Raw genomic sequence first — 21,490 nt, 5'->3', positions numbered from 1 at the left:
TGAATTACATTTCCCCATCCACTTCAATGGAAAATGGGAAAATTAAAAAACTAGATTTCAAGTATTTTTTTCTCAGAAACCGTAAGAGCTAGAGATACCAGATTTGAAGGGGAGGTTCATAATTTAGTCCGAAATTATTTTAAAAATAATCAAACCATTTGGCCTCATGGTGGCGCTATAACAGTCCACTTTACGTTTTGGCCTATAACTCTTGAACCGTAGGTCATAGAATAAAAATATTTTTTCCCTTAGATTCCTTGGGTCATGACGCAGCTCCCCATATAGGCCACGCCCATTTGCGCCGGGATATATTTTCCGCCATTTTGAATTTTCTTCAAAACACACTTATTGCTCCTTTTCCTTCAAATTTTGTCCAAATCTCACACAAATCGGTACACGTGATCTATGGACCCATGCGATAAAGATATCCAAACGGCATTTTGATAGTCCTTACCGTTCGTCCGTAAATGGCTTCCAAAGTTAGCGGGAGGGGCCCGTTTTACAAAAAAGCCCACAAATCACGGACGAAACGTCCGGTCAATCCCAAATTTAAATCACATGTCGAGGGTGGTTTACTCAACAAATCCCCCAAAGCATTTCCACTTTGATCGATAGGGGGCGCCACAGTCCTTATTAGTGTGGTTGCCCTAACAGGGCAACCAAACTATTGTTATAGAGAAACTGAAAAACTTCAAACCGCATCTCCTCCCACAGTTTTTATCCCCCAATGTCGTGCCATACGTCAAAATGACCGGCTTGACCGGGAATCGTGCGCTTGTATTTTGCTAAGAGATTGGTTAAATAGTTTAATTGATATTAATTTATTAGTGAATTACATTTCCCCATCCACTTCAATGGAAAATGGGAAAATTAAAAAACTAGATTTCAAGTATTTTTTTCTCAGAAACCGTAAGAGCTAGAGATACCAGATTTGAAGGGGAGGTTCATAATTTAGTCCGAAATTATTTTAAAAATAATCAAACCATTTGGCCTCATGGTGGCGCTATAACAGTCCACTTTACGTTTTGGCCTATAACTCTTGAACCGTAGGTCATAGAATAAAAATATTTTTTCCCTTAGATTCCTTGGGTCATGACGCAGCTCCCCATATAGGCCACGCCCATTTGCGCCGGGATATATTTTCCGCCATTTTGAATTTTCTTCAAAACACACTTATTGCTCCTTTTCCTTCAAATTTTGTCCAAATCTCACACAAATCGGTACACGTGATCTATGGACCCATGCGATAAAGATATCCAAACGGCATTTTGATAGTCCTTACCGTTCGTCCGTAAATGGCTTCCAAAGTTAGCGGGAGGGGCCCGTTTTACAAAAAAGCCCACAAATCACGGACGAAACGTCCGGTCAATCCCAAATTTAAATCACATGTCGAGGGTGGTTTACTCAACAAATCCCCCAAAGCATTTCCACTTTGATCGATAGGGGGCGCCACAGTCCTTATTAGTGTGGTTGCCCTAACAGGGCAACCAAACTATTGTTATAGAGAAACTGAAAAACTTCAAACCGCATCTCCTCCCACAGTTTTTATCCCCCAATGTCGTGCCATACGTCAAAATGACCGGCTTGACCGGGAATCGTGCGCTTGTATTTTGCTAAGAGATTGGTTAAATAGTTTAATTGATATTAATTTATTAGTGAATTACATTTCCCCATCCACTTCAATGGAAAATGGGAAAATTAAAAAACTAGATTTCAAGTATTTTTTTCTCAGAAACCGTAAGAGCTAGAGATACCAGATTTGAAGGGGAGGTTCATAATTTAGTCCGAAATTATTTTAAAAATAATCAAACCATTTGGCCTCATGGTGGCGCTATAACAGTCCACTTTACGTTTTGGCCTATAACTCTTGAACCGTAGGTCATAGAATAAAAATATTTTTTCCCTTAGATTCCTTGGGTCATGACGCAGCTCCCCATATAGGCCACGCCCATTTGCGCCGGGATATATTTTCCGCCATTTTGAATTTTCTTCAAAACACACTTATTGCTCCTTTTCCTTCAAATTTTGTCCAAATCTCACACAAATCGGTACACGTGATCTATGGACCCATGCGATAAAGATATCCAAACGGCATTTTGATAGTCCTTACCGTTCGTCCGTAAATGGCTTCCAAAGTTAGCGGGAGGGGCCCGTTTTACAAAAAAGCCCACAAATCACGGACGAAACGTCCGGTCAATCCCAAATTTAAATCACATGTCGAGGGTGGTTTACTCAACAAATCCCCCAAAGCATTTCCACTTTGATCGATAGGGGGCGCCACAGTCCTTATTAGTGTGGTTGCCCTAACAGGGCAACCAAACTATTGTTATAGAGAAACTGAAAAACTTCAAACCGCATCTCCTCCCACAGTTTTTATCCCCCAATGTCGTGCCATACGTCAAAATGACCGGCTTGACCGGGAATCGTGCGCTTGTATTTTGCTAAGAGATTGGTTAAATAGTTTAATTGATATTAATTTATTAGTGAATTACATTTCCCCATCCACTTCAATGGAAAATGGGAAAATTAAAAAACTAGATTTCAAGTATTTTTTTCTCAGAAACCGTAAGAGCTAGAGATACCAGATTTGAAGGGGAGGTTCATAATTTAGTCCGAAATTATTTTAAAAATAATCAAACCATTTGGCCTCATGGTGGCGCTATAACAGTCCACTTTACGTTTTGGCCTATAACTCTTGAACCGTAGGTCATAGAATAAAAATATTTTTTCCCTTAGATTCCTTGGGTCATGACGCAGCTCCCCATATAGGCCACGCCCATTTGCGCCGGGATATATTTTCCGCCATTTTGAATTTTCTTCAAAACACACTTATTGCTCCTTTTCCTTCAAATTTTGTCCAAATCTCACACAAATCGGTACACGTGATCTATGGACCCATGCGATAAAGATATCCAAACGGCATTTTGATAGTCCTTACCGTTCGTCCGTAAATGGCTTCCAAAGTTAGCGGGAGGGGCCCGTTTTACAAAAAAGCCCACAAATCACGGACGAAACGTCCGGTCAATCCCAAATTTAAATCACATGTCGAGGGTGGTTTACTCAACAAATCCCCCAAAGCATTTCCACTTTGATCGATAGGGGGCGCCACAGTCCTTATTAGTGTGGTTGCCCTAACAGGGCAACCAAACTATTGTTATAGAGAAACTGAAAAACTTCAAACGGCATCTCCTCCCACAGTTTTTATCCCCCAATGTCGTGCCATACGTCAAAATGACCGGCTTGACCGGGAATCGTGCGCTTGTATTTTGCTAAGAGATTGGTTAAATAGTTTAATTGATATTAATTTATTAGTGAATTACATTTCCCCATCCACTTCAATGGAAAATGGGAAAATTAAAAAACTAGATTTCAAGTATTTTTTTCTCAGAAACCGTAAGAGCTAGAGATACCAGATTTGAAGGGGAGGTTCATAATTTAGTCCGAAATTATTTTAAAAATAATCAAACCATTTGGCCTCATGGTGGCGCTATAACAGTCCACTTTACGTTTTGGCCTATAACTCTTGAACCGTAGGTCATAGAATAAAAATATTTTTTCCCTTAGATTCCTTGGGTCATGACGCAGCTCCCCATATAGGCCACGCCCATTTGCGCCGGGATATATTTTCCGCCATTTTGAATTTTCTTCAAAACACACTTATTGCTCCTTTTCCTTCAAATTTTGTCCAAATCTCACACAAATCGGTACACGTGATCTATGGACCCATGCGATAAAGATATCCAAACGGCATTTTGATAGTCCTTACCGTTCGTCCGTAAATGGCTTCCAAAGTTAGCGGGAGGGGCCCGTTTTACAAAAAAGCCCACAAATCACGGACGAAACGTCCGGTCAATCCCAAATTTAAATCACATGTCGAGGGTGGTTTACTCAACAAATCCCCCAAAGCATTTCCACTTTGATCGATAGGGGGCGCCACAGTCCTTATTAGTGTGGTTGCCCTAACAGGGCAACCAAACTATTGTTATAGAGAAACTGAAAAACTTCAAACCGCATCTCCTCCCACAGTTTTTATCCCCCAATGTCGTGCCATACGTCAAAATGACCGGCTTGACCGGGAATCGTGCGCTTGTATTTTGCTAAGAGATTGGTTAAATAGTTTAATTGATATTAATTTATTAGTGAATTACATTTCCCCATCCACTTCAATGGAAAATGGGAAAATTAAAAAACTAGATTTCAAGTATTTTTTTCTCAGAAACCGTAAGAGCTAGAGATACCAGATTTGAAGGGGAGGTTCATAATTTAGTCCGAAATTATTTTAAAAATAATCAAACCATTTGGCCTCATGGTGGCGCTATAACAGTCCACTTTACGTTTTGGCCTATAACTCTTGAACCGTAGGTCATAGAATAAAAATATTTTTTCCCTTAGATTCCTTGGGTCATGACGCAGCTCCCCATATAGGCCACGCCCATTTGCGCCGGGATATATTTTCCGCCATTTTGAATTTTCTTCAAAACACACTTATTGCTCCTTTTCCTTCAAATTTTGTCCAAATCTCACACAAATCGGTACACGTGATCTATGGACCCATGCGATAAAGATATCCAAACGGCATTTTGATAGTCCTTACCGTTCGTCCGTAAATGGCTTCCAAAGTTAGCGGGAGGGGCCCGTTTTACAAAAAAGCCCACAAATCACGGACGAAACGTCCGGTCAATCCCAAATTTAAATCACATGTCGAGGGTGGTTTACTCAACAAATCCCCCAAAGCATTTCCACTTTGATCGATAGGGGGCGCCACAGTCCTTATTAGTGTGGTTGCCCTAACAGGGCAACCAAACTATTGTTATAGAGAAACTGAAAAACTTCAAACGGCATCTCCTCCCACAGTTTTTATCCCCCAATGTCGTGCCATACGTCAAAATGACCGGCTTGACCGGGAATCGTGCGCTTGTATTTTGCTAAGAGATTGGTTAAATAGTTTAATTGATATTAATTTATTAGTGAATTACATTTCCCCATCCACTTCAATGGAAAATGGGAAAATTAAAAAACTAGATTTCAAGTATTTTTTTCTCAGAAACCGTAAGAGCTAGAGATACCAGATTTGAAGGGGAGGTTCATAATTTAGTCCGAAATTATTTTAAAAATAATCAAACCATTTGGCCTCATGGTGGCGCTATAACAGTCCACTTTACGTTTTGGCCTATAACTCTTGAACCGTAGGTCATAGAATAAAAATATTTTTTCCCTTAGATTCCTTGGGTCATGACGCAGCTCCCCATATAGGCCACGCCCATTTGCGCCGGGATATATTTTCCGCCATTTTGAATTTTCTTCAAAACACACTTATTGCTCCTTTTCCTTCAAATTTTGTCCAAATCTCACACAAATCGGTACACGTGATCTATGGACCCATGCGATAAAGATATCCAAACGGCATTTTGATAGTCCTTACCGTTCGTCCGTAAATGGCTTCCAAAGTTAGCGGGAGGGGCCCGTTTTACAAAAAAGCCCACAAATCACGGACGAAACGTCCGGTCAATCCCAAATTTAAATCACATGTCGAGGGTGGTTTACTCAACAAATCCCCCAAAGCATTTCCACTTTGATCGATAGGGGGCGCCACAGTCCTTATTAGTGTGGTTGCCCTAACAGGGCAACCAAACTATTGTTATAGAGAAACTGAAAAACTTCAAACCGCATCTCCTCCCACAGTTTTTATCCCCCAATGTCGTGCCATACGTCAAAATGACCGGCTTGACCGGGAATCGTGCGCTTGTATTTTGCTAAGAGATTGGTTAAATAGTTTAATTGATATTAATTTATTAGTGAATTACATTTCCCCATCCACTTCAATGGAAAATGGGAAAATTAAAAAACTAGATTTCAAGTATTTTTTTCTCAGAAACCGTAAGAGCTAGAGATACCAGATTTGAAGGGGAGGTTCATAATTTAGTCCGAAATTATTTTAAAAATAATCAAACCATTTGGCCTCATGGTGGCGCTATAACAGTCCACTTTACGTTTTGGCCTATAACTCTTGAACCGTAGGTCATAGAATAAAAATATTTTTTCCCTTAGATTCCTTGGGTCATGACGCAGCTCCCCATATAGGCCACGCCCATTTGCGCCGGGATATATTTTCCGCCATTTTGAATTTTCTTCAAAACACACTTATTGCTCCTTTTCCTTCAAATTTTGTCCAAATCTCACACAAATCGGTACACGTGATCTATGGACCCATGCGATAAAGATATCCAAACGGCATTTTGATAGTCCTTACCGTTCGTCCGTAAATGGCTTCCAAAGTTAGCGGGAGGGGCCCGTTTTACAAAAAAGCCCACAAATCACGGACGAAACGTCCGGTCAATCCCAAATTTAAATCACATGTCGAGGGTGGTTTACTCAACAAATCCCCCAAAGCATTTCCACTTTGATCGATAGGGGGCGCCACAGTCCTTATTAGTGTGGTTGCCCTAACAGGGCAACCAAACTATTGTTATAGAGAAACTGAAAAACTTCAAACGGCATCTCCTCCCACAGTTTTTATCCCCCAATGTCGTGCCATACGTCAAAATGACCGGCTTGACCGGGAATCGTGCGCTTGTATTTTGCTAAGAGATTGGTTAAATAGTTTAATTGATATTAATTTATTAGTGAATTACATTTCCCCATCCACTTCAATGGAAAATGGGAAAATTAAAAAACTAGATTTCAAGTATTTTTTTCTCAGAAACCGTAAGAGCTAGAGATACCAGATTTGAAGGGGAGGTTCATAATTTAGTCCGAAATTATTTTAAAAATAATCAAACCATTTGGCCTCATGGTGGCGCTATAACAGTCCACTTTACGTTTTGGCCTATAACTCTTGAACCGTAGGTCATAGAATAAAAATATTTTTTCCCTTAGATTCCTTGGGTCATGACGCAGCTCCCCATATAGGCCACGCCCATTTGCGCCGGGATATATTTTCCGCCATTTTGAATTTTCTTCAAAACACACTTATTGCTCCTTTTCCTTCAAATTTTGTCCAAATCTCACACAAATCGGTACACGTGATCTATGGACCCATGCGATAAAGATATCCAAACGGCATTTTGATAGTCCTTACCGTTCGTCCGTAAATGGCTTCCAAAGTTAGCGGGAGGGGCCCGTTTTACAAAAAAGCCCACAAATCACGGACGAAACGTCCGGTCAATCCCAAATTTAAATCACATGTCGAGGGTGGTTTACTCAACAAATCCCCCAAAGCATTTCCACTTTGATCGATAGGGGGCGCCACAGTCCTTATTAGTGTGGTTGCCCTAACAGGGCAACCAAACTATTGTTATAGAGAAACTGAAAAACTTCAAACGGCATCTCCTCCCACAGTTTTTATCCCCCAATGTCGTGCCATACGTCAAAATGACCGGCTTGACCGGGAATCGTGCGCTTGTATTTTGCTAAGAGATTGGTTAAATAGTTTAATTGATATTAATTTATTAGTGAATTACATTTCCCCATCCACTTCAATGGAAAATGGGAAAATTAAAAAACTAGATTTCAAGTATTTTTTTCTCAGAAACCGTAAGAGCTAGAGATACCAGATTTGAAGGGGAGGTTCATAATTTAGTCCGAAATTATTTTAAAAATAATCAAACCATTTGGCCTCATGGTGGCGCTATAACAGTCCACTTTACGTTTTGGCCTATAACTCTTGAACCGTAGGTCATAGAATAAAAATATTTTTTCCCTTAGATTCCTTGGGTCATGACGCAGCTCCCCATATAGGCCACGCCCATTTGCGCCGGGATATATTTTCCGCCATTTTGAATTTTCTTCAAAACACACTTATTGCTCCTTTTCCTTCAAATTTTGTCCAAATCTCACACAAATCGGTACACGTGATCTATGGACCCATGCGATAAAGATATCCAAACGGCATTTTGATAGTCCTTACCGTTCGTCCGTAAATGGCTTCCAAAGTTAGCGGGAGGGGCCCGTTTTACAAAAAAGCCCACAAATCACGGACGAAACGTCCGGTCAATCCCAAATTTAAATCACATGTCGAGGGTGGTTTACTCAACAAATCCCCCAAAGCATTTCCACTTTGATCGATAGGGGGCGCCACAGTCCTTATTAGTGTGGTTGCCCTAACAGGGCAACCAAACTATTGTTATAGAGAAACTGAAAAACTTCAAACCGCATCTCCTCCCACAGTTTTTATCCCCCAATGTCGTGCCATACGTCAAAATGACCGGCTTGACCGGGAATCGTGCGCTTGTATTTTGCTAAGAGATTGGTTAAATAGTTTAATTGATATTAATTTATTAGTGAATTACATTTCCCCATCCACTTCAATGGAAAATGGGAAAATTAAAAAACTAGATTTCAAGTATTTTTTTCTCAGAAACCGTAAGAGCTAGAGATACCAGATTTGAAGGGGAGGTTCATAATTTAGTCCGAAATTATTTTAAAAATAATCAAACCATTTGGCCTCATGGTGGCGCTATAACAGTCCACTTTACGTTTTGGCCTATAACTCTTGAACCGTAGGTCATAGAATAAAAATATTTTTTCCCTTAGATTCCTTGGGTCATGACGCAGCTCCCCATATAGGCCACGCCCATTTGCGCCGGGATATATTTTCCGCCATTTTGAATTTTCTTCAAAACACACTTATTGCTCCTTTTCCTTCAAATTTTGTCCAAATCTCACACAAATCGGTACACGTGATCTATGGACCCATGCGATAAAGATATCCAAACGGCATTTTGATAGTCCTTACCGTTCGTCCGTAAATGGCTTCCAAAGTTAGCGGGAGGGGCCCGTTTTACAAAAAAGCCCACAAATCACGGACGAAACGTCCGGTCAATCCCAAATTTAAATCACATGTCGAGGGTGGTTTACTCAACAAATCCCCCAAAGCATTTCCACTTTGATCGATAGGGGGCGCCACAGTCCTTATTAGTGTGGTTGCCCTAACAGGGCAACCAAACTATTGTTATAGAGAAACTGAAAAACTTCAAACGGCATCTCCTCCCACAGTTTTTATCCCCCAATGTCGTGCCATACGTCAAAATGACCGGCTTGACCGGGAATCGTGCGCTTGTATTTTGCTAAGAGATTGGTTAAATAGTTTAATTGATATTAATTTATTAGTGAATTACATTTCCCCATCCACTTCAATGGAAAATGGGAAAATTAAAAAACTAGATTTCAAGTATTTTTTTCTCAGAAACCGTAAGAGCTAGAGATACCAGATTTGAAGGGGAGGTTCATAATTTAGTCCGAAATTATTTTAAAAATAATCAAACCATTTGGCCTCATGGTGGCGCTATAACAGTCCACTTTACGTTTTGGCCTATAACTCTTGAACCGTAGGTCATAGAATAAAAATATTTTTTCCCTTAGATTCCTTGGGTCATGACGCAGCTCCCCATATAGGCCACGCCCATTTGCGCCGGGATATATTTTCCGCCATTTTGAATTTTCTTCAAAACACACTTATTGCTCCTTTTCCTTCAAATTTTGTCCAAATCTCACACAAATCGGTACACGTGATCTATGGACCCATGCGATAAAGATATCCAAACGGCATTTTGATAGTCCTTACCGTTCGTCCGTAAATGGCTTCCAAAGTTAGCGGGAGGGGCCCGTTTTACAAAAAAGCCCACAAATCACGGACGAAACGTCCGGTCAATCCCAAATTTAAATCACATGTCGAGGGTGGTTTACTCAACAAATCCCCCAAAGCATTTCCACTTTGATCGATAGGGGGCGCCACAGTCCTTATTAGTGTGGTTGCCCTAACAGGGCAACCAAACTATTGTTATAGAGAAACTGAAAAACTTCAAACGGCATCTCCTCCCACAGTTTTTATCCCCCAATGTCGTGCCATACGTCAAAATGACCGGCTTGACCGGGAATCGTGCGCTTGTATTTTGCTAAGAGATTGGTTAAATAGTTTAATTGATATTAATTTATTAGTGAATTACATTTCCCCATCCACTTCAATGGAAAATGGGAAAATTAAAAAACTAGATTTCAAGTATTTTTTTCTCAGAAACCGTAAGAGCTAGAGATACCAGATTTGAAGGGGAGGTTCATAATTTAGTCCGAAATTATTTTAAAAATAATCAAACCATTTGGCCTCATGGTGGCGCTATAACAGTCCACTTTACGTTTTGGCCTATAACTCTTGAACCGTAGGTCATAGAATAAAAATATTTTTTCCCTTAGATTCCTTGGGTCATGACGCAGCTCCCCATATAGGCCACGCCCATTTGCGCCGGGATATATTTTCCGCCATTTTGAATTTTCTTCAAAACACACTTATTGCTCCTTTTCCTTCAAATTTTGTCCAAATCTCACACAAATCGGTACACGTGATCTATGGACCCATGCGATAAAGATATCCAAACGGCATTTTGATAGTCCTTACCGTTCGTCCGTAAATGGCTTCCAAAGTTAGCGGGAGGGGCCCGTTTTACAAAAAAGCCCACAAATCACGGACGAAACGTCCGGTCAATCCCAAATTTAAATCACATGTCGAGGGTGGTTTACTCAACAAATCCCCCAAAGCATTTCCACTTTGATCGATAGGGGGCGCCACAGTCCTTATTAGTGTGGTTGCCCTAACAGGGCAACCAAACTATTGTTATAGAGAAACTGAAAAACTTCAAACCGCATCTCCTCCCACAGTTTTTATCCCCCAATGTCGTGCCATACGTCAAAATGACCGGCTTGACCGGGAATCGTGCGCTTGTATTTTGCTAAGAGATTGGTTAAATAGTTTAATTGATATTAATTTATTAGTGAATTACATTTCCCCATCCACTTCAATGGAAAATGGGAAAATTAAAAAACTAGATTTCAAGTATTTTTTTCTCAGAAACCGTAAGAGCTAGAGATACCAGATTTGAAGGGGAGGTTCATAATTTAGTCCGAAATTATTTTAAAAATAATCAAACCATTTGGCCTCATGGTGGCGCTATAACAGTCCACTTTACGTTTTGGCCTATAACTCTTGAACCGTAGGTCATAGAATAAAAATATTTTTTCCCTTAGATTCCTTGGGTCATGACGCAGCTCCCCATATAGGCCACGCCCATTTGCGCCGGGATATATTTTCCGCCATTTTGAATTTTCTTCAAAACACACTTATTGCTCCTTTTCCTTCAAATTTTGTCCAAATCTCACACAAATCGGTACACGTGATCTATGGACCCATGCGATAAAGATATCCAAACGGCATTTTGATAGTCCTTACCGTTCGTCCGTAAATGGCTTCCAAAGTTAGCGGGAGGGGCCCGTTTTACAAAAAAGCCCACAAATCACGGACGAAACGTCCGGTCAATCCCAAATTTAAATCACATGTCGAGGGTGGTTTACTCAACAAATCCCCCAAAGCATTTCCACTTTGATCGATAGGGGGCGCCACAGTCCTTATTAGTGTGGTTGCCCTAACAGGGCAACCAAACTATTGTTATAGAGAAACTGAAAAACTTCAAACCGCATCTCCTCCCACAGTTTTTATCCCCCAATGTCGTGCCATACGTCAAAATGACCGGCTTGACCGGGAATCGTGCGCTTGTATTTTGCTAAGAGATTGGTTAAATAGTTTAATTGATATTAATTTATTAGTGAATTACATTTCCCCATCCACTTCAATGGAAAATGGGAAAATTAAAAAACTAGATTTCAAGTATTTTTTTCTCAGAAACCGTAAGAGCTAGAGATACCAGATTTGAAGGGGAGGTTCATAATTTAGTCCGAAATTATTTTAAAAATAATCAAACCATTTGGCCTCATGGTGGCGCTATAACAGTCCACTTTACGTTTTGGCCTATAACTCTTGAACCGTAGGTCATAGAATAAAAATATTTTTTCCCTTAGATTCCTTGGGTCATGACGCAGCTCCCCATATAGGCCACGCCCATTTGCGCCGGGATATATTTTCCGCCATTTTGAATTTTCTTCAAAACACACTTATTGCTCCTTTTCCTTCAAATTTTGTCCAAATCTCACACAAATCGGTACACGTGATCTATGGACCCATGCGATAAAGATATCCAAACGGCATTTTGATAGTCCTTACCGTTCGTCCGTAAATGGCTTCCAAAGTTAGCGGGAGGGGCCCGTTTTACAAAAAAGCCCACAAATCACGGACGAAACGTCCGGTCAATCCCAAATTTAAATCACATGTCGAGGGTGGTTTACTCAACAAATCCCCCAAAGCATTTTCACTTTGATCGATAGGGGGCGCCACAGTCCTTATTAGTGTGGTTGCCCTAACAGGGCAACCAAACTATTGTTATAGAGAAACTGAAAAACTTCAAACCGCATCTCCTCCCACAGTTTTTATCCCCCAATGTCGTGCCATACGTCAAAATGACCGGCTTGACCGGGAATCGTGCGCTTGTATTTTGCTAAGAGATTGGTTAAATAGTTTAATTGATATTAATTTATTAGTGAATTACATTTCCCCATCCACTTCAATGGAAAATGGGAAAATTAAAAAACTAGATTTCAAGTATTTTTTTCTCAGAAACCGTAAGAGCTAGAGATACCAGATTTGAAGGGGAGGTTCATAATTTAGTCCGAAATTATTTTAAAAATAATCAAACCATTTGGCCTCATGGTGGCGCTATAACAGTCCACTTTACGTTTTGGCCTATAACTCTTGAACCGTAGGTCATAGAATAAAAATATTTTTTCCCTTAGATTCCTTGGGTCATGACGCAGCTCCCCATATAGGCCACGCCCATTTGCGCCGGGATATATTTTCCGCCATTTTGAATTTTCTTCAAAACACACTTATTGCTCCTTTTCCTTCAAATTTTGTCCAAATCTCACACAAATCGGTACACGTGATCTATGGACCCATGCGATAAAGATATCCAAACGGCATTTTGATAGTCCTTACCGTTCGTCCGTAAATGGCTTCCAAAGTTAGCGGGAGGGGCCCGTTTTACAAAAAAGCCCACAAATCACGGACGAAACGTCCGGTCAATCCCAAATTTAAATCACATGTCGAGGGTGGTTTACTCAACAAATCCCCCAAAGCATTTCCACTTTGATCGATAGGGGGCGCCACAGTCCTTATTAGTGTGGTTGCCCTAACAGGGCAACCAAACTATTGTTATAGAGAAACTGAAAAACTTCAAACCGCATCTCCTCCCACAGTTTTTATCCCCCAATGTCGTGCCATACGTCAAAATGACCGGCTTGACCGGGAATCGTGCGCTTGTATTTTGCTAAGAGATTGGTTAAATAGTTTAATTGATATTAATTTATTAGTGAATTACATTTCCCCATCCACTTCAATGGAAAATGGGAAAATTAAAAAACTAGATTTCAAGTATTTTTTTCTCAGAAACCGTAAGAGCTAGAGATACCAGATTTGAAGGGGAGGTTCATAATTTAGTCCGAAATTATTTTAAAAATAATCAAACCATTTGGCCTCATGGTGGCGCTATAACAGTCCACTTTACGTTTTGGCCTATAACTCTTGAACCGTAGGTCATAGAATAAAAATATTTTTTCCCTTAGATTCCTTGGGTCATGACGCAGCTCCCCATATAGGCCACGCCCATTTGCGCCGGGATATATTTTCCGCCATTTTGAATTTTCTTCAAAACACACTTATTGCTCCTTTTCCTTCAAATTTTGTCCAAATCTCACACAAATCGGTACACGTGATCTATGGACCCATGCGATAAAGATATCCAAACGGCATTTTGATAGTCCTTACCGTTCGTCCGTAAATGGCTTCCAAAGTTAGCGGGAGGGGCCCGTTTTACAAAAAAGCCCACAAATCACGGACGAAACGTCCGGTCAATCCCAAATTTAAATCACATGTCGAGGGTGGTTTACTCAACAAATCCCCCAAAGCATTTCCACTTTGATCGATAGGGGGCGCCACAGTCCTTATTAGTGTGGTTGCCCTAACAGGGCAACCAAACTATTGTTATAGAGAAACTGAAAAACTTCAAACCGCATCTCCTCCCACAGTTTTTATCCCCCAATGTCGTGCCATACGTCAAAATGACCGGCTTGACCGGGAATCGTGCGCTTGTATTTTGCTAAGAGATTGGTTAAATAGTTTAATTGATATTAATTTATTAGTGAATTACATTTCCCCATCCACTTCAATGGAAAATGGGAAAATTAAAAAACTAGATTTCAAGTATTTTTTTCTCAGAAACCGTAAGAGCTAGAGATACCAGATTTGAAGGGGAGGTTCATAATTTAGTCCGAAATTATTTTAAAAATAATCAAACCATTTGGCCTCATGGTGGCGCTATAACAGTCCACTTTACGTTTTGGCCTATAACTCTTGAACCGTAGGTCATAGAATAAAAATATTTTTTCCCTTAGATTCCTTGGGTCATGACGCAGCTCCCCATATAGGCCACGCCCATTTGCGCCGGGATATATTTTCCGCCATTTTGAATTTTCTTCAAAACACACTTATTGCTCCTTTTCCTTCAAATTTTGTCCAAATCTCACACAAATCGGTACACGTGATCTATGGACCCATGCGATAAAGATATCCAAACGGCATTTTGATAGTCCTTACCGTTCGTCCGTAAATGGCTTCCAAAGTTAGCGGGAGGGGCCCGTTTTACAAAAAAGCCCACAAATCACGGACGAAACGTCCGGTCAATCCCAAATTTAAATCACATGTCGAGGGTGGTTTACTCAACAAATCCCCCAAAGCATTTTCACTTTGATCGATAGGGGGCGCCACAGTCCTTATTAGTGTGGTTGCCCTAACAGGGCAACCAAACTATTGTTATAGAGAAACTGAAAAACTTCAAACCGCATCTCCTCCCACAGTTTTTATCCCCCAATGTCGTGCCATACGTCAAAATGACCGGCTTGACCGGGAATCGTGCGCTTGTATTTTGCTAAGAGATTGGTTAAATAGTTTAATTGATATTAATTTATTAGTGAATTACATTTCCCCATCCACTTCAATGGAAAATGGGAAAATTAAAAAACTAGATTTCAAGTATTTTTTTCTCAGAAACCGTAAGAGCTAGAGATACCAGATTTGAAGGGGAGGTTCATAATTTAGTCCGAAATTATTTTAAAAATAATCAAACCATTTGGCCTCATGGTGGCGCTATAACAGTCCACTTTACGTTTTGGCCTATAACTCTTGAACCGTAGGTCATAGAATAAAAATATTTTTTCCCTTAGATTCCTTGGGTCATGACGCAGCTCCCCATATAGGCCACGCCCATTTGCGCCGGGATATATTTTCCGCCATTTTGAATTTTCTTCAAAACACACTTATTGCTCCTTTTCCTTCAAATTTTGTCCAAATCTCACACAAATCGGTACACGTGATCTATGGACCCATGCGATAAAGATATCCAAACGGCATTTTGATAGTCCTTACCGTTCGTCCGTAAATGGCTTCCAAAGTTAGCGGGAGGGGCCCGTTTTACAAAAAAGCCCACAAATCACGAACGAAACGTCCGGTCAATCCCAAATTTAAATCACATGTCGAGGGTGGTTTACTCAACAAATCCCCAAAGCATTTCCACTTTGATCGATAGGGGGCGCCACAGTCCTTATTAGTGTGGTTGCCCTAACAGGGCAACCAAACTATTGTTATAGAGAAACTGAAAAACTTCAAACCGCATCTCCTCCCACAGTTTTTATCCCCCAATGTCGTGCCATACGTCAAAATGACCGGCTTGACCGGGAATCGTGCGCTTGTATTTTGCTAAGAGATTGGTTAAATAGTTTAATTGATATTAATTTATTAGTGAATTACATTTCCCCATCCACTTCAATGGAAAATGGGAAAATTAAAAAACTAGATTTCAAGTATTTTTTTCTCAGAACCGTAAGAGCTAGAGATACCAGATTTGAAGGGGAGGTTCATAATTTAGTCCGAAATTATTTTAAAATAATCAAACCATTTGGCCTCATGGTGGCGCTATAACAGTCCACTTTACGTTTTGGCCTATAACTCTTGAACCGTAGGTCATAGAATAAAAATATTTTTTCCCTTAGATTCCTTGGGTCATGACGCAGCTCCCCATATAGGCCACGCCCATTTGCGCCGGGATATATTTTCCGCCATTTTGAATTTTCTTCAAAACACACTTATTGCTCCTTTTCCTTCAAATTTTGTTGTCCAAATCTCACACAAATCGGTACACGTGATCTATGGACCCATGCGATAAAGATATCCAAACGGCATTTTGATAGTCCTTACCGTTCGTCCGTAAATGGCTTCCAAAGTTAGCGGGAGGGGCCCGTTTTACAAAAAAGCCCACAAATCACGGACGAAACGTCCGGTCAATCCCAAATTTAAATCACATGTCGAGGGTGGTTTACTCAACAAATCCCCCAAAGCATTTTCACTTTGATCGATAGGGGGCGCCACAGTCCTTATTAGTGTGGTTGCCCTAACAGGGCAACCAAACTATTGTTATAGAGAAACTGAAAAACTTCAAACCGCATCTCCTCCCACAGTTTTTATCCCCCAATGTCGTGCCATACGTCAAAATGACCGGCTTGACCGGGAATCGTGCGCTTGTATTTTGCTAAGAGATTGGTTAAATAGTTTAATTGATATTAATTTATTAGTGAATTACATTTCCCCATCCACTTCAATGGAAAATGGGAAAATTAAAAAACTAGATTTCAAGTATTTTTTTCTCAGAAACCGTAAGAGCTAGAGATACCAGATTTGAAGGGGAGGTTCATAATTTAGTCCGAAATTATTTTAAAAATAATCAAACCATTTGGCCTCATGGTGGCGCTATAACAGTCCACTTTACGTTTTGGCCTATAACTCTTGAACCGTAGGTCATAGAATAAAAATATTTTTTTCCCTTAGATTCCTTGGGTCATGACGCAGCTCCCCATATAGGCCACGCCCATTTGCGCCGGGATATATTTTCCGCCATTTTGAATTTTCTTCAAAACACACTTATTGCTCCTTTTCCTTCAAATTTTGTCCAAATCTCACACAAATCGGTACACGTGATCTATGGACCCATGCGATAAAGATATCCAAACGGCATTTTGATAGTCCTTACCGTTCGTCCGTAAATGGCTTCCAAAGTTAGCGGGAGGGGCCCGTTTTACAAAAAAGCCCACAAATCACGGACGAAACGTCCGGTCAATCCCAAATTTAAATCACATGTCGAGGGTGGTTTACTCAACAAATCCCCCAAAGCATTTCCACTTTGATCGATAGGGGGCGCCACAGTCCTTATTAGTGTGGTTGCCCTAACAGGGCAACCAAACTATTGTTATAGAGAAACTGAAAAACTTCAAACCGCATCTCCTCCCACAGTTTTTATCCCCCAATGTCGTGCCATACGTCAAAATGACCGGCTTGACCGGGAATCGTGCGCTTGTATTTTGCTAAGAGATTGGTTAAATAGTTTAATTGATATTAATTTATTAGTGAATTACATTTCCCCATCCACTTCAATGGAAAATGGGAAAATTAAAAAACTAGATTTCAAGTATTTTTTTCTCAGAAACCGTAAGAGCTAGAGATACCAGATTTGAAGGGGAGGTTCATAATTTAGTCCGAAATTATTTTAAAAATAATCAAACCATTTGGCCTCATGGTGGCGCTATAACAGTCCACTTTACGTTTTGGCCTATAACTCTTGAACCGTAGGTCATAGAATAAAAATATTTTTTTCCCTTAGATTCCTTGGGTCATGACGCAGCTCCCCATATAGGCCACGCCCATTTGCGCCGGGATATATTTTCCGCCATTTTGAATTTTCTTCAAAACACACTTATTGCTCCTTTTCCTTCAAATTTTGTCCAAATCTCACACAAATCGGTACACGTGATCTATGGACCCATGCGATAAAGATATCCAAACGGCATTTTGATAGTCCTTACCGTTCGTCCGTAAATGGCTTCCAAAGTTAGCGGGAGGGGCCCGTTTTACAAAAAAGCCCACAAATCACGAACGAAACGTCCGGTCAATCCCAAATTTAAATCACATGTCGAGGGTGGTTTACTCAACAAATCCCCACAATAATTTCCACTTTGATCCATAGGGGGCGCCACAATTGCTCAAAATGTAACCGTTTGATGCAAAAACCTTATTTTGGGTGGATCAATCCTCTCAAAATGAAACGCAAGTGATCTCAGGAGTTACTTGACAATGTAATTGGCACAGCCTCCGACGGTATTCCTCCCAGCATATTCCTCGAGTCCCGGTGGCAGCGACCCGCGACTAGCGTCGGTGCAACCACACTCTGCAATTGCCCTGAATTGCGACGCGTCTAGTTATTATTAGTACTAGTTATTGTGATATTGTCATGCTGACATACTGCTAGTAATAATTTTGTATTATAGCTGGCCTTGTGTTTTATTCCTTTTGATATTTTACAGATTTTGTGTGAATGAATGCTTTTCTTTTCTATTTAGTGTGGTTGCCCGAATGGGCAACCAGACTATTGTTATAGATAAACTTTATTTATAGATAAACAATTTTTTCAACCGCATCTCCTCCCACAGTTTATTTTTCCCAATTTAGTGGCATATGTCAAAATGACCGTCTTGACCGGGAATCGTGCGCTTGTATTTTGCTAAGAGATTGGTTAAATAGTTTAATTGATATTGATTTATTAGTGCATTAAATTTCCCCATCCGCTTTAATGAAAAAGTGAAAAAACTCAAATTCAAGTATTTTTTTCTCTGAAACCGTAAGAGCTAGAGTTACCAGATTTGGAGGGGAGGTTCATCATTTAGTCCGAAATTATCGAAAAAATTATTACACCAGTCGGCCTCATGGTGGCGCTATAACAGCCCCCTTTACGTTTTGGCTTATAACTCTTGAACCGTATGTCGTAAAATCAAAATCTATTTTCCCTAGATTCCTTGGGTCATGACGCATCTCTCCATATAGGCCACGCCCATGTGCGTCAGGATAGATTTTCCGCCATTTTTAATTTTCTTCAAAACACACTTTTTGCATCTTTTCCTACAGATTTTTTCCAAATCTTACAAAAAAAGGTACACGTGATCTATGGACCCATGTGATAAACCTATCCAAACGGCATTTTGATAGTCCTTACCGTTCGTCCGTAATTGGCTTCCAAAGTTAGTGGGAGGGGCCCGTTTTACCAAAAATGCCAAAAATCACGAACAAAACCTCCAATCGATTCCAAATTTAAATCACATGTCGAGGGTGGTTTACTCAACGAATCACCAAAAGCATTTCCACTTTGATCCATAGGGGGCGCCACAACTGCGCAAAACGTAACCGTTTGATGCAAAAACATGATTTTTGGGGGAATCACTCCTCTCAAATTGAAAAGCAGGTGATCTCAGGAGTGACATGACGATGTCATTGGCCCGCTACATTTGTGGGAGGGGCTTATTTATTTTAGTGGGAGGGGCCTATTTCTTCAAATCAAAACGCCATGTATCACGAACGCAGGATCCAATCAGCACCAAATTCGAATGGCACGTCGCGCGGCCTCCGACGGTATTCCTCCAAGCGTATTCCTCAAGTCCGGGCGGCGGCGACCCGCGACCGGCTTCGGCGCAACCACACTTTGCAATTTCCCATAATTGCGACGCCGACGCGTCTATTTTCTTTTGAGTCACAGGGCCAGGAAGCCAGTGTATAGTGTCAGTGAGAAGAGCAGTACAGCACAGCATTAACTCGAAACATGTGCTCCTCTGAGCACAGGTCTCTGCCAGGTCTTGTTGCCTACAGCAGGGCCTGCAAGTTTTGGAAGTCTGTCATAGCAAATTGTTATTAATAGTGTTTGCAAGCGCTGATGACTTAATTTGCAATGTTGTGCCTTTTAGGTCTGCTGAAGACTTTTGAGTTGATCCCTTATTTCTTCTTTAAACTCACCTAGCCAAGCCTTTTGTAGAAACAGGAAGCCCTGCCTGCTCAGTACAAAGGGCTGTTAATTAGCAAACGTCAGGGCCAGATCCTGAGTCCATGGGACACTGGGCCTGAGACTGCCTCACACCCAGGGTCAACTGTTACATAACTAGAAATTAGAGTTCGACACCTACGTGCCACTGCCGATGTGACAGATATGGCCATACAGTATATGGAGATCTGTGTGTCTGTCGAGTCTGTGATTTGTGATTTGCCATCATCTGTTCTTGACTGGCAGGTACAGTATAAAAGGCTCTGAGAGTAGCTTGAGCCACTCATTATTGAACTACAAGATGAAGAGACCACCAGCAAAGAAGAGATTCATCCAGAAGACGCTACATTTCACCACCGCCAGCAAGACCTTGGTGGTTCCGCCAGCACCAGGACCTGCCGAGGAGCTGCTTGCAAAGGGCCGCACACACAGCGCCACCACCGCCAGCAAGACCTTGGTGCCGACAGCGCCCAGTAGCTCACTGCGGCGCCGGGAACAACAGCAACTACCGCGACCAGCAAGACCACCAGCAGAACCGCTGGGGCAGCAGCGGCCTGCTTCCCAGACTCGGGCACCTGTGGCTCGGCTGCTCCAATAGACCTCTCTGCTATAGACGAACCGGCAGCTCATCCCAAACTAAACCGCTTCCCACCTACAGTGATCAACGGACAGTCCAGCAGCTTTTCAATCCGCTGGTATGACCAATTTGCATTTATCGAGTACAGCATTAGTCAAGATGCTGTGTTTTGGAAGATTTGTCAGCATTTTGCACTTGGAGACGAGGATATGTTTAGACGTGGTGGATTTAAAAACTGGGTAAACACGTCCAAATGTTGTGTGAAGTATGAGAAGAGCAATGGACATAAAGAAGCTTTTTGTTATATTTTCTTATGATTCTTATGAAATTGTGTACATTTCCCAATGAAATCAATATGGGTGCGATATTCTACAGATTCAGGTCTTCAAACCTCAATAGCTCTGAACTACATTAACCCTGACTGCCTATAAAACAATCATTTTCTTCTTTTTTTTCAAAAATAGCAGATCTGCAAGCTCACAGTGCATCGATGCAATGCCTTCTGAGCTTGTAGACTGGCTATTTTTGCTGTATGACGAAGATTTAAATTGTCAAATACTAAACTCCATTGGACCTTGTTTGTTTGTTTTTCATTAAATGAAAAAGACTCACACAACGTGGCTTGACTCATATACTGACACTAGCTGTCATAGGGATGAAATAAAAGCTCATATGTTATTATATGAGTCCACCTTAGTGTGTCTTCCAATTCTTTTTTTTCACAAGCAGAACTTTAGGCTTAAGTTAGTTCCTTTTGCACACTTTATTTAATTTCACTGTCTTAAATTTTAATATTTTGTGTTTACTTTGGATTATTATTTTCTCACTTGTTTGTCCATTCACACACAAAAATAATGTTTCTTCCTCAGGCCCTTTGCAGTGGTTGAGGTGTATATACAGTATAGCGTACCACTGCCATACAAAGAACCTGTTAAGCCCCTGTATGGTTCTTTAAGGGTTCTCTACTGGGTCTTCAGTTTAGTTTAGACACCTCTAATGGTTCTATATAGAACCATTTGACAAAGGAGCTATTTAACACCATTTTGTTTAGTGTGAGATAAGATCTACT

The sequence above is a fragment of the Gymnoscopelus braueri genome (genome assembly GCF_963280865.1).
Source record: "Gymnoscopelus braueri genome assembly, chromosome: 17".
Taxonomy (NCBI): Eukaryota; Metazoa; Chordata; class Actinopteri; order Myctophiformes; family Myctophidae; genus Gymnoscopelus; species Gymnoscopelus braueri.
The sequence above is the reverse complement of the archived record's forward strand: the minus strand, read 5'-3'. Positions refer to the sequence as shown.